We start from the raw sequence: 12,715 nt of genomic DNA on the forward strand, positions 1-12,715 counted from the left end.
AAGAAGAAAAAAAAAGTGTTTTTCAATTTTCTTTTCGCTCACTTTTCTAAGTAAGAGAACTTATTTTTCGCCTATTGTTTCAAATGTTTTATGACGTAAATAAATATGAAATAATAAAATAAAAACAGTGTTGCCAAATTTAAGTTTAATTTTCAATCTGTAAACAGCAATGGAATTGAAATATTTGTTTTGATAGCCCTATTGATAGCACCATAATCGCATATCAGTCCCATAAGGATGTTTGTCAAGTTTGAGGTAACAACGAAAGTGCATATGTAATAATTTGCACCTAATTTCATATTATGTATGCTTAATTAACAACAAAAACTAATGATCAATAAATTTACCTGTGTGTCCATCTACCGTTCTCTGCTGCATCCCACTCCTGCTGCCACTTAGCCATCGACACCGTTCTCACCATTTTTCGTACTCCTCTGGTTTCTCTCGTCATATAGCATTCGTAGTCCTCCGCCAAGGTTATGCCGATTGGGATCATACCGGCGATAACACATACTGCCTCCATCGAAATCGTTCTGTACGCACTCACGACTCACATGGCCATGAGCCGGAACGCACTGCTCAATTTCCTTTGGTTCTGCTTCCTTTTCAGCGCTTCAATCCAGGCTGGAACTCCATACCTTAGTATCGATGAGGACACACCAGCCAGAAGACGCCTCTTGCTGCTGCTTGGACCAGAATTGTTCGGCATGATTCTGGCTATTGCGTTGATGACCTTCGCCGCCTTCTCGCAACCATATACGATGTGGCTGTTAAAACTTAGCCGGTCGTCGATCATCACTCCCAGATACTTCAGCACGCGCTTCGAAACAATGGTGTGCTCTCCAACGGTGATTTCTGCCCGCTGCACTGCTTTGCAGTTACTGACCAACATTACTTTTGTTTTGTGGTGGGCTATCTGCATCTTCGCTCCTTGCATCCAGTTACCAATCGTATCCATCGCCTCGGCCGCCAGCATTTCCACTTCTTCCAGCGTCTCACCGGATACCGTCAAGACGACATCGTCTGCAAAGCCAACGATCTCAACTCCTTTGGGCAGCTTGAGCGTCAGCACGCCATTGTACATTCCGTTCCACAGCGTGGGACCTAGAATGGAGCCTTGTGGATCTCCCGCCGTGATTTTAAGCGATTTCTGCCCCGTGTCTGTCACGTAGACCAGGACCCGGTTCTGGAAGTAGCTACTTAGAATCCTGCAGAGGTAGTCTGGAACCCTCATTATATGGAGCGCCTTGGCGATGGCCTCCCAGCTGGCGCTATTGAATGCATTCATCACATCAATCGTAATCACGGCGCAGTATCGATTTCCTCTCCGCTTCTGTTTGGAAGCTTTCTCTGCTCTGTCAATCACTGTCTGAATTGCATCCACCGTCGATCTCCCTTTCCAGAATCCAAACTGCCTCTCCGACAAACCGTGTTCACTCTCCGTGCATTTCGTCAGCCTGTTCAGGATGATCCTCTCCAAGAGCTTTCCGACAGTATGTAGCAAGCATATTGGCCTATACGATACAGGATCCCCCGGCGGTTTTCCGGGCTTCGGCAACAGCACAAGTTTTTGTACCTTCCACCTATCAGGGAACTTACCCTCGTCCAGACATTTCTGCAGAACCATCCTCAACATGTCCGGGAACGTCTGTATCGCCGCCTTCAACGCCACGATGACTATAAGCTTGTTGTGACACATTTCAACCGGCATCGTTGGACCTCTGATCTTCGCCATCGCAACTCGGTATGCGTTGCCCCAGCGGTTGGCATCGGCGTCGCAGCACAGCTCCTTGAAACTATTTGACTTGCTCAGCTTTATCTTTCGTTTCAGTGCAGCCCGGGCCTCTCGGAACACCACCCTACGCTCCTCTCTGTCTGCTTCTGTTCTTGCTCTCTGACACGCCTTCTGGTACGAAGACAAGTAGCACGGAGGGTGCTAATTTCCTCGTTCCACCAGTAAACTGAACGCCACCTGTTCGTTGGGTCCAGTTTTCTCGGCATAGTTGTGTCACATGCCCTTGCTAATAATTAGTTCAACACGTTCGCGCTTAGGCCCGGGACGCTGCTGTCTACCCTTAGAGCTTCGATGAAGAGATCCTTATTGAATGCCTTCGTCTTCCACTTCCGCTCGCTTACTTTCGTCCTCCGCATTTCCACCGGTGTCCGTTCACCGATACTGTACCGGATCGCCTGATGGTCACTGCCATTAGCGACGTACTGCAGAAAGTGACGTCGATAATGGATTCCCTACCATCTTTGCGGAAGGTGCTGATGGTTCCTAAGTTGGCCAGACTGACGTTCAACTTTGCCAGAGCTTCCAGCAGGCTATACCCTCTTGCGTTGGTACATCTGCTCCCCCAATCACTGCCCATCTAGCATCTGGTGGAACTGCTCAATTGTCCATCTCGGGGGTGCGTAACAACTACATACATAGATTCCATTGATTTTGGCGATCACGAAACCTTCGTATGAGCCCGCCACCACTTGTTGAATGGGATACCTGCACATGACTTGTATGGCCGCCATTCCTGCTCTATTCGCCACCCAGTAACCATTATCGAGAGGGACTCGATATGGCTTTGCAATGATTACAACGTCGCACTTTGTTTCCGTTGTTGACTGCCACAACAGTTGCTGTGCTGTGTTGCAATGATTGAGATTTATTTGGGTTACCTTCATTATTGCTGGCCCACCATCGCCTTCTTGAACTCTGGGCACCTGAAACTTCCCGTCACATGGCTGTTTCCGTCCTCCTTTTTGCAGAGCATGCACCTCGGTTGCTTTGTACAGTCTTTTGCAATTTGCCCCTCCTCTCCGCATTTCCTGCACAGAACAGATCTGTCTGGGCCTTTGCAGTTTCTCGCCTGGTGACCGAAGCCCATGCATTTGTAGCATCTCTCCATTTTCTTAGATACGCGAGGAATAGCTTTCAACGGGCACACTGACCACCCAACGTTGATTCGGCCTGTCTTCAGCAGCTCGTTAACTGCGTGCGAAGGAAGTCGTATCGACGCCGTCTGCGTGCCACAATACGCCTTCCTCAACCGAATTGCCATCGGTACGTCTCCGAGGTTGCATTGCACCTTCAGCGCACTTTTCAATGCGTCTTCTGTTGTGATCTCGTCCAGATCCCTGCACTCGACCACTGACTCCTGGGATAAGGCTCTTACGTTCGCCGTCCCGCGAAGAGATTTTTCGACGAGCTCCTTAAAAGCTGCGCTCTTAACCGTAGGATCCCTTTTGAACTCAAATAGCATCTCGCCTTTCTGGGTTCGTCTGGTTTTCACCACGTTCTCGCCTAGTTGTTTCAACTCCGGATCCTCTCTCACTTTTCGGAGGAGTGCTGCGTAGGACGTTTTGTCCCTCACCTCAACAACCAGAGCGTCACCCTTGCTTCTCTCCCTACGAGGCCTAGGCTTCTCCTTATTCTTCCTGTCTTCCATCTTCTTCTTTTCCTTCTTCCTCGCTTCTTCTTCCTTCTTCCTCATTTCATCTTCCTTCTATTTTTTCTTCCTCTCCTTCTGGTTCTCGACTTTACGCCACCCACCATTTTCTCCCATTTCCTTGATGCCTTCCTCTTCCTTGCATTTTTTGGGCTCCTCCTCCTCCTGGCTTCATATTTCTTTTGGTTTTTTTTTTCATTTTCGTCATTTTTGTATTTTTCTTCGATTTTCTCCATTCTGATGGGTCATCTCCGGGCCGCTATCTCCACTTGTATGTAGTTTCCTATCGTGATTCCATGGTTATCTATGCAAGCAGGGAGGCCATGCTAGGGTTGACACGGTCCTTCATGGGGGCCGTGTTCAGAGCCAGATCAGCGTAAGTCAGGAATGTTACATCTGAGCCTATTACTCACCAACCACCAATTGGTGACGAGTGTTGAACGTATCCGGAGGCCTGCCAAGGTTTTACCGGGACGGGGGCAGAGGCACTATTAGCAACAATTAATACGAAACTAAGGATTTTAAATTGGCTCACTACTTGACTAGCCTATTGGTCCCAAGCAAACTATTAATGTACCCCATTCTAGTCGAAATTCTACTACTACACAATGTTTGTTTTGATTCGCTATGAAAGTTTGACAGATAAAATGAGGGGTTATTGGATTTTCCTATGTTTCGAGGGATGAATCGATTAACTTGGGACCGAAAATAGTACCAGAGCTGAGCCAAAAAATTGAGCACGTTTCTTCGGAACCTACTAGTCTTAGAGTTACCTCTTGCTATTAGCCCACTCACCATTTCAAGAAGGTGTCACCCTTCTTTACTTTTTTTTTTTTTTTTCTTTATTATAGAGATTTTTAGCCATAGGCTAGTTCATCTCTTACCCTTCTTTACTTAAGGAGCAGAATAGCACGACTGTCAGCCCTGTAGCGTGGTATCCAATCCATTGTGCCGGGTCGTGTTCATAGTTCCATGCCGTGACCAGTATACCGTAATAAGGATCTTACTGGCGTCGATCCTAATGTTCCGGTTGGCACTCCTGCGGGTTGGCGAAGCATTTTCTCTATCGCCGTGCTATGGTTACCGCGCCAGAGTTCGCGTCGCACCCCCTCACTTTGCTATTGTCGGAAGGACAACATTGCCCAGGCTACACCACGGGGAGGTGTGAAGTAGGAACTTGTGAGGACTTGGTTGCCAGCATTTCCACCTCTTCCAATGTCTCGCCTACTACCGCCAAGACGACGTCGTCCAAAAATCCTACGATCTCGACTCCTTTGGACAGCTTCAGCGTTAGCACACCGTTGTACATCGCGTTCCAGACCGTTGAGCCAAGGATGGAGCGTGCTACAAGGCCGTGATCCGAATTGATTTCTCTCCCATGTCCGTCTCGTAGTCCAGAACCCGGTTCTGAAAGTAACTCCTTATAATGCTACCCAGGTAATCAGGAACCCTCATTCCATGCAGTGCTCCGGCGATGGCCTCCCAGCTGGCGCTGTTGTACGCATTCTTGACGTCGATCGTATTCACGGCGCAACATCGATCTCCTCTCCGCCTCTGTTTGGACGCCTTCTCGGCTCTCTCGACCACTACCCGAATTGCATCCACCATTGATCCAGAATCCAAACTGCTTCACCGACAATCCGTGCTCACTCTCCGTGCATTTCGTTAGCCTGTTGAGGATGATCTTCTCCAATAGCTTTCCGACTGTATCCAGCAAGCATATAGGCCTATACGATGCTAGATCCCCCGGCGGTTTTCCGGGCTTCGGCAGCAGCACTAGCTTCTGTATCTTCCATCGGTCCGGAAAGTGACCTTCATCCAGACACTTCTGCAGCACTATCCTGAACCTTTTCAGGAACCGAGGGGCACGCCCTTCCAGCTATAAGTGCGTGATATTTAAAATACATCGTACATCGTACACGGACAGAAAATTGTTTGCATTGAACCAAAAAAAAACTTTATTTGTATTTAAACAAAAAATTCCGGTTGAAATTATATTGCATTTTATTGTTTCGATAATATTTATTCAAATTAATTCAAAATAAGATTCTTTTTGTTTTAATAAGCCACTCTTCAACTGCAACTATTGTAAAAATAACAATATTCCTTTTTTTTACTATATGTTTTAGCACAGACAAACAGACATAACACTCGCAAGTTGTTCATCGAACAAGCATTTAACAGTCAATTCAAAAGTATCGTAGTTGGTAGTACCGGCACCTGTGGCGCGCATAGTCAATTCCCTTGCGTTTGACGTGCGCATGTTTAAACAACGTTGATCCAGGTACCTATCATATAAATTTGCCTATAATCTAGTTATGATTATTGTCAATAATACTTACATTTCGATAAAGATGATGCTGCCTACTTTACCTGTTATGTGACACTTATCATCACAGAGTCCAACCTTGAATCGCAGACCAGGTCCACTAACAAAACAAGGGGTTTATGGTCTTCTTCTTCTTCTTCAGGTTCGCTCACAATCCGGAATGAAGGCACGGTGCGGTTAGTAATATCAAACATGCAAACGAAAAAACGAAAAAGTTTTTTAAAGTAATAGTTTCATCTGAATACCCGACTAACCATATCTCAGTGACATTGTACCACTCTGAACCCACACCTAAAGCTATTTTGTGATTATATGGTTACTTTGGTATTCACATGAAATGTTGTGCAAGTACCAGAGGTTCAACAACGCCCAACTATGGACAGCTCAATGTTAATACCATTTACTCTTTGAATCAGCTTACACCAACATGATAATCTACTAAGAAACATCTAAGAATGTATAGAGATAAAGTTCAAAAATACAGTTTTAACTGATGGTACTTTATAAACGTCAAACTGTTCAATATTGGACCCTGCCAACACACGGCGCCTGCACGGCAATGTGGGCCGTCAGAATGGTTCATCGGTTGCGAAGTGAAGTGCTTCTTAAACTGAAGCGATACATTTCTCAATATTTCAACGTTATCCTAACGTAAACTTAATATTATCACCCATATGCCTGTCCACGCCCGAAACCCATCCACCACACAAAATCAAATAAAAATGTTTCTGTATGGCAAACACGTCCAGACATAAACGAGAATATGGGTGTATATCTTCACTGTAACAACTACGGGTAATCATCGAAAATACTTGCATTTTACTCAGGCACTTTTGAGCAAACTGCAATCACTCTCTCATACTCGTAATGTGCCACGACCAAATTGGCACAACGACGCCCTATACGCTCTCTGACCAAAGCGCAGGGTATTTAAATTCAGATTTTATTCAAAGTATTTAATGCAGTAGTGGCAAAATTTTAATTATTTGGTCAGCAGGCTGTGTAGTATTGAAAGACTAGTGCGTGCCCCTCACCGGGAACGCCTGGAACGCCTTCAACGCCACGTTGGGGATTCCATCAGGACCGTGCTTTCTTCGTCTTCAGCACTTTCGCCACTGCTACGAGTTCCTCGTTGGAGACTTGTCTACCTTCAGTGTTGTCTGCCTCTGCCTCTCCGTACGGTGTAGGTGGCCAGGTCATTTGGTCGTGCTTCGGGAAATGTCTCTCTACGATGACTTTCAGCTTGTCTGGGCACATTTCAACGGACGTCGTTGGACCTCTAATCTTCGCCATCGCGACTCGGTATGCGTCACCCCAGGGGTTGGCATCAGCGTCTCGGCACAGCTCCTTGAAGCAGTTTGACTTGCTCTGCTTAATCTCTCGTTTTAAAGCGGACCTGGCTGCTCAAAACACCACCCTTCGCTCTGCTCTGTCTGCATCAGTTCTTGCTCTCTGAAGGCGCCTTCTGGTTCGAAGACAACTAGCACGGAGGGTGCTAAGTGCCTCGTTCCACCAGTAAGCTGTGCGCCGTCTGTTCCTTGGCTCCAATTGCCTCGGCATGGTTGTGTCGCATACCCTCGCTAACGATTCGTCCACGCTTTGGTCTGGGACGCTGCTGTCTACCCGGAGAGCTGCTACAAAGAGATGCTTGTCGAATACCTTCGTCTTCCACCTTCGCTCGCTTACTTTCGTTTTCCACATTGCTGTAGGTATCCGTTGGCCAAAGCTGTACCTAATCGCCTGATGGTCACTTTGAGTGTACTCCTCACACACTCTCCAGTTCATACGTGCCACTAACAACAGACTGCATAAAGTGACGTCGATAATGGATTCCCTACCATCTTTGCATTGATGGTTCCTTCGTTGGCCAGACTGACGTCCAACTTTGCCAGAGCTTCCAGCAGGCTATACCCTCTTGCGTTGGTACATCTGCTTCCCCAACCCACTGTCCAAGCATTGAAATCTCTTCCAATGACGATTGGTCTCCGTCCGGGTGAGCTCTCCGGTGAGTCCATCTAGTATCTGGTGAAACTGCTCCATTGTCCATCTCGGGGGTGCATAGCAGCTACATACCAAGGTTCCATTAATTTTGGCGATCACAAAACCTTCGTAAGGCCTCGTCACCACTTCTTCTATGGGATACCTGCCCATAACTTGTATTGCCATCATCCCTGCTCTATCGGCCACCCAGTTATCGTTATCGGGAGGGACTCGATACGGCTCCACAATTATTGCAACGTCGCAATTCGTTTCCGTTTTTGACTGCCACAACAGTTGCTGTGCTGTGCGAGGGGGGCGACACATCTAAATCTCAATTCTAGATGCTCAAAAAATCTCACACTAGCGAATCAATCTTCGAAAAATCATCTTTTATTTCTCGCATCTACTTGCATCGTGTTTTTTGCAGGAAATCTTCAAAATCGACACAAATCTTTGTTTTATCTACTCAGCGTGTGTGCAGCTAGCCACAGCAAAACACAATCTTTTCTGCATCGTAGATAGAGTCGTCCCCCTCGGTGCTGTGTCACAATGATTGAGATTTATTTGGGTTATCTCCATTACTATTGGCACGCTATCGCCTTTTTGTAAGCTAGGCACCTGAAACTTCCCGTCATATGGCCGTTCCCGTCCTCCTTTCTGCATAGCAGGTGCATACCTCGGTTGCTTCATACAGTCCTTAGCAACGTGCCCCTTCTCTCCGCATTTCCTGCACAGCTCCGATCTATCAGGGCCTTTGCAGTTTCTCGCCTGGTGACCAAAGTTCATGCACTTAAAGCATCGCTCCATTTGCATGGTAGCCCGAGGGATAGCTTTCAGGGGGCATACTGACCAGCCAAGCTTGACTCGTCCTGTCTTTAGCAACTCATTAGCTGCGTCCGTCGCAAGTCGTATCGACGCCGTTTGTGTACCACCGTACGCCTTCCTTAACCGAATTGTCATAGGCACATCTTCCAGATTGCATTGCACCTTCAATGTACATCGTACCTCGTCTTCCGTTATGATCTCATCCAGATCCTTGCACTCGACCACTGACTCCTGCGATAAGGCTCTTACCAACCGGTGAACACTCGTGTTTATTTCAGTTACCGTGTGAACGTAATTTGTGATGAGCCCCGGTCCCTTTCAAATTGTATCATTATTTATGTACGGTCCATATATTTGAAATGACGCCAAGAGATTTTTTGACGAGATTCTTGAAGGCTGAACTCCTCACCGACGGGTCCTTCTTCAGCTCGAAGAGCATCTGGCCTTCTGGTAAATTTCATGTTAAATGGAAAATTTACAATAAAAAAATTTAAGGGTTGTGTCCTAGACACGACCGCAGTATGACGTAGAACCTATCTATCTATCCCTATCTATGATGCATGATATATGCATTTAGGTTAACATCTCGACGTCCCTCCTACTTTACATATTTTGCAGAAAAAATACATCCGAAGTCCCTCCTTGTTTACATATTCTGCACAAAACATACTTTCTAACCCAGCAAATGACAGGATTTCCCGCCATTTTATTATTAATGGGGGCGGGGCAGAGCAGAACGTTTCTTTTGAGCAGAATATGGAAAAAAAGGATAGACTTTGGATGTTAATATAATTTCATATATAGAGGTACCAGATATGTTTTACAGTCAGTTGTGTGTGAACACATGGCTGTTTCCGTCCTCCTTTTTGCAGAGCATGCACCTCGGTTGCTTTGTACAGTCTTTTGCAATTTGCCCCTCCTCTCCGCATTTCCTGCACAGAACAGATCTGTCTGGGCCTTTGCAGTTTCTCGCCTGGTGACCGAAGCCCATGCATTTGTAGCATCTCTCCATTTTCTTAGATACGCGAGGAATAGCTTTCAACGGGCACACTGACCACCCAACGTTGATTCGGCCTGTCTTCAGCAGCTCGTTAACTGCGTGCGAAGGAAGTCGTATCGACGCCGTCTGCGTGCCACAATACGCCTTCCTCAACCGAATTGCCATCGGTACGTCTCCGAGGTTGCATTGCACCTTCAGCGCACTTTTCAATGCGTCTTCTGTTGTGATCTCGTCCAGATCCCTGCACTCGACCACTGACTCCTGGGATAAGGCTCTTACGTTCGCCGTCCCGCGAAGAGATTTTTCGACGAGCTCCTTAAAAGCTGCGCTCTTAACCGTAGGATCCCTTTTGAACTCAAATAGCATCTCGCCTTTCTGGGTTCGTCTGGTTTTCACCACGTTCTCGCCTAGTTGTTTCAACTCCGGATCCTCTCTCACTTTTCGGAGGAGTGCTGCGTAGGACGTTTTGTCCCTCACCTCAACAACCAGAGCGTCACCCTTGCTTCTCTCCCTACGAGGCCTAGGCTTCTCCTTATTCTTCCTGTCTTCCATCTTCTTCTTTTCCTTCTTCCTCGCTTCTTCTTCCTTCTTCCTCATTTCATCTTCCTTCTATTTTTTCTTCCTCTCCTTCTGGTTCTCGACTTTACGCCACCCACCATTTTCTCCCATTTCCTTGATGCCTTCCTCTTCCTTGCATTTTTTGGGCTCCTCCTCCTCCTGGCTTCATATTTCTTTTGGTTTTTTTTTTCATTTTCGTCATTTTTGTATTTTTCTTCGATTTTCTCCATTCTGATGGGTCATCTCCGGGCCGCTATCTCCACTTGTATGTAGTTTCCTATCGTGATTCCATGGTTATCTATGCAAGCAGGGAGGCCATGCTAGGGTTGACACGGTCCTTCATGGGGGCCGTGTTCAGAGCCAGATCAGCGTAAGTCAGGAATGTTACATCTGAGCCTATTACTCACCAACCACCAATTGGTGACGAGTGTTGAACGTATCCGGAGGCCTGCCAAGGTTTTACCGGGACGGGGGCAGAGGCACTATTAGCAACAATTAATACGAAACTAAGGATTTTAAATTGGCTCACTACTTGACTAGCCTATTGGTCCCAAGCAAACTATTAATGTACCCCATTCTAGTCGAAATTCTACTACTACACAATGTTTGTTTTGATTCGCTATGAAAGTTTGACAGATAAAATGAGGGGTTATTGGATTTTCCTATGTTTCGAGGGATGAATCGATTAACTTGGGACCGAAAATAGTACCAGAGCTGAGCCAAAAAATTGAGCACGTTTCTTCGGAACCTACTAGTCTTAGAGTTACCTCTTGCTATTAGCCCACTCACCATTTCAAGAAGGTGTCACCCTTCTTTACTTTTTTTTTTTTTTTTCTTTATTATAGAGATTTTTAGCCATAGGCTAGTTCATCTCTTACCCTTCTTTACTTAAGGAGCAGAATAGCACGACTGTCAGCCCTGTAGCGTGGTATCCAATCCATTGTGCCGGGTCGTGTTCATAGTTCCATGCCGTGACCAGTATACCGTAATAAGGATCTTACTGGCGTCGATCCTAATGTTCCGGTTGGCACTCCTGCGGGTTGGCGAAGCATTTTCTCTATCGCCGTGCTATGGTTACCGCGCCAGAGTTCGCGTCGCACCCCCTCACTTTGCTATTGTCGGAAGGACAACATTGCCCAGGCTACACCACGGGGAGGTGTGAAGTAGGAACTTGTGAGGACTTGGTTGCCAGCATTTCCACCTCTTCCAATGTCTCGCCTACTACCGCCAAGACGACGTCGTCCAAAAATCCTACGATCTCGACTCCTTTGGACAGCTTCAGCGTTAGCACACCGTTGTACATCGCGTTCCAGACCGTTGAGCCAAGGATGGAGCGTGCTACAAGGCCGTGATCCGAATTGATTTCTCTCCCATGTCCGTCTCGTAGTCCAGAACCCGGTTCTGAAAGTAACTCCTTATAATGCTACCCAGGTAATCAGGAACCCTCATTCCATGCAGTGCTCCGGCGATGGCCTCCCAGCTGGCGCTGTTGTACGCATTCTTGACGTCGATCGTATTCACGGCGCAACATCGATCTCCTCTCCGCCTCTGTTTGGACGCCTTCTCGGCTCTCTCGACCACTACCCGAATTGCATCCACCATTGATCCAGAATCCAAACTGCTTCACCGACAATCCGTGCTCACTCTCCGTGCATTTCGTTAGCCTGTTGAGGATGATCTTCTCCAATAGCTTTCCGACTGTATCCAGCAAGCATATAGGCCTATACGATGCTAGATCCCCCGGCGGTTTTCCGGGCTTCGGCAGCAGCACTAGCTTCTGTATCTTCCATCGGTCCGGAAAGTGACCTTCATCCAGACACTTCTGCAGCACTATCCTGAACCTTTTCAGGAACCGAGGGGCACGCCCTTCCAGCTATAAGTGCGTGATATTTAAAATACATCGTACATCGTACACGGACAGAAAATTGTTTGCATTGAACCAAAAAAAAACTTTATTTGTATTTAAACAAAAAATTCCGGTTGAAATTATATTGCATTTTATTGTTTCGATAATATTTATTCAAATTAATTCAAAATAAGATTCTTTTTGTTTTAATAAGCCACTCTTCAACTGCAACTATTGTAAAAATAACAATATTCCTTTTTTTTACTATATGTTTTAGCACAGACAAACAGACATAACACTCGCAAGTTGTTCATCGAACAAGCATTTAACAGTCAATTCAAAAGTATCGTAGTTGGTAGTACCGGCACCTGTGGCGCGCATAGTCAATTCCCTTGCGTTTGACGTGCGCATGTTTAAACAACGTTGATCCAGGTACCTATCATATAAATTTGCCTATAATCTAGTTATGATTATTGTCAATAATACTTACATTTCGATAAAGATGATGCTGCCTACTTTACCTGTTATGTGACACTTATCATCACAGAGTCCAACCTTGAATCGCAGACCAGGTCCACTAACAAAACAAGGGGTTTATGGTCTTCTTCTTCTTCTTCAGGTTCGCTCACAATCCGGAATGAAGGCACGGTGCGGTTAGTAATATCAAACATGCAAACGAAAAAACGAAAAAGTTTTTTAAAGTAATAGTTTCATCTGAATACCCGACTAACCAT

Source organism: Ochlerotatus camptorhynchus, unplaced genomic scaffold (genome assembly GCF_037179485.1).
Source record: "Ochlerotatus camptorhynchus isolate MF236.1 unplaced genomic scaffold, CSIRO-AGI_Acam_v1.1 ptg000250l, whole genome shotgun sequence".
NCBI lineage: Eukaryota > Metazoa > Arthropoda > Insecta > Diptera > Culicidae > Ochlerotatus > Ochlerotatus camptorhynchus.